The sequence below is a fragment of the Camellia sinensis genome, chromosome 5, assembly GCF_055761805.1.
Source record: "Camellia sinensis isolate YWXY chromosome 5, ASM5576180v1, whole genome shotgun sequence".
In the NCBI taxonomy this organism is placed as follows: domain Eukaryota; kingdom Viridiplantae; phylum Streptophyta; class Magnoliopsida; order Ericales; family Theaceae; genus Camellia; species Camellia sinensis.
The window spans coordinates 86,561,803-86,564,238 of record NC_138965.1 but is presented as its reverse complement, the minus strand read 5'-3'; positions in this window follow the sequence as shown (position 1 = coordinate 86,564,238).

Genomic DNA, 2,436 nt, shown 5'->3' with positions numbered 1-2,436 from the left:
TAGGTTCTGTAGTTGTTGGTTGTTGTCTACATCTTGTTTCCATCCTTTAATTCCTTGTAATTGAGTTTTGGGATGTGTTTGGCAGGTTTGTAACAAGTTGGTTGAATGTTGGAACAAATGGGTGTTGTCTAGATTTTTGTTCCTTCGCTCGAGCGAGGCTTTTGTCGCTCAAGCGAGCTTTGGGTTTTAGTTCCTTCGCTGGAGCCAACGCTCCTTCGATCGAGCGAGCTTTGAGTGGTGTGTCTCTTCGCTCGAGCAAGCACTCTTGCGCTCGAGCGTGCGTCTGCGTCTCTTTTTGACCTGAAGGTTGTGTTTCTTCGCTCGAGCGAGCGAGCTCTATGTTTTGTGTTTCTTCGCTCGAGCGAAGAGTCTTGCACTTGAGTGTGCTTCTGGGTTGTAGACCTGAAACTTCGCATTGTTCACTCGAGCGACGCTTTTTTGTGCTCGAGCGAGATTCTTTTGTGTCTGGTCGCTCGAACGAGCCCTGTATATATCAGTTTGCAGCAGCGGTCTTCCCCTTCACTTTTTGATCTTCTTTTCATCTCAAACCCTAGATCCGTCACTCTCTCTCTCTACATACTTCTTCTCTCTAAAAATACACTTGATCTAGAGGGTTTTTACCTTACTTCCTTTGTAAAAAGGGTAGAGTTTTGCTTGGGCTACACTTTGATCCAAAAAAGTTGGACTTTGGAGCATCTTGAGTTTTCTTCATCATCTCCTTTGAGTCTCTTCAATTAAGGTAGGGATAAACTACTCGTTCTTATGAGTTTTAACCTAAATTTTAGTCATTTTGTATAAATGGTGAAATATGAAAATTTTGGAAAGTTAGGGTTTGAATTTGAAATTATAGAAAGGGAGTTTTCAATTGTTGAGCTCCATGTATATGTGAGACCTTGAAAAAAATGGGATTATTGGTGTAAAATTGAGGAAAATGAGCCTTTAGGTTAAATTTGAGAAAAAGGGAAAAATGCCCTAATTTAATGTGATTGATTAATTTGTATAATTAATTTGGGGAAATATGGAAATATGAAAAGGAGTTGCAAATCATGAAATTGGGAAATTATGAGATTGAATGGTGTAATTGGATTGATTAATCACTCACCTATGAAAATGTTGATAATTTATCTGTTTGATAAATTTATTATCTGTTTAGAAATAATTGTTTTGGGTTATCGGTGGAGGATAGTCTTGATTGTTATAGACACTGCATGATGATTAGGTAAACTGAAACTAATCACCTGACCATTGTATATGATAAAGTGTTTAAATACATTGCATATGTATCTTTGTTTGGGAGGAGATAGAGGATGTACTCCATGGTTTGGGAGAAGATATGGGGATGGACTCCATTGATAATTAAGTTAGCCGGAGTGTCCAGGGTGAAAGTCCTGAAACCTTATATACATCTGAATGATGTTGATGTATTGAAGTGTGGTCTCTATGAGTTGTAGTCTCATTTGAAATTGTTGATGATAAAAGTATGGATAATATGAGTTGTAGTCTCATTTGAATTGTTTGGATAAATAGCGTACGATGTTGTTGATTTGATTGAGATAAAGAAGTGGGAATGAATTGAAAACATGGTTGTAAATGTAAGTGGATGTATGGAAATCTATGTTGATTGATTATGGAAAGGGGTTGAGATAGTTTCGAACTGTTAAACATTAATCGAATGCTAATGTTTCAGGTTCAGGTGATATGCCACCTCCAAGGACCTAGCTTGGATAGTTTAGAGGCTACAGGCTTCCTTTTGTTGTTACTTTTCTGTATTTCATGTTTTTATTTCCAAGCCGAGGGCTTAAATTGTAACTGGGCTTTTGACCCTCTTTTGTTATAACCAAGTGTTGACTTGGAAAGTTGTAAACCCGTAAGGAATTTACTTTTGTTGTCAACATGTAATACTTTTTGTAATGAACACTCTGATAAATGAAAATATGTTTGTTTCCCCTATGTCTATGGATATCATGAATGATTGGTTTATGTATTTAATTTGAGGGTGTTACAATATCTCCTTCCAAGAGTCCTATATAAATATAAACAAATGGTTTCCCTTCTTTAAAAAAAAATAAAAAATGGTCTCCTTATTTTTTACATTGATAATGATTGAAGAACAAAAATAATTACTTTTTCTTATTTCTTGTGTCTGCTTCTATATTGATATACATAATATTTACAATTGTTCATTGTGGATCAAATCACTGCGAATAATTTTGGTTGAATCTTAAAGTTGTATACATTCATTTAAATCCAAACAGAGAAAACCACATGCATTTTTAAAACAGAAATTTGTGTTACATCTCAAAATTTCGCAGGTTATCTTCATACGCTTTCTTTTTGTTTAAATTATATATTATGAACTGTAATATTTTACATGGTACTTTAATAACTAAGATATGATGCCAAAATTCTAAACAAGAACCACTTTCATTGGTTTTA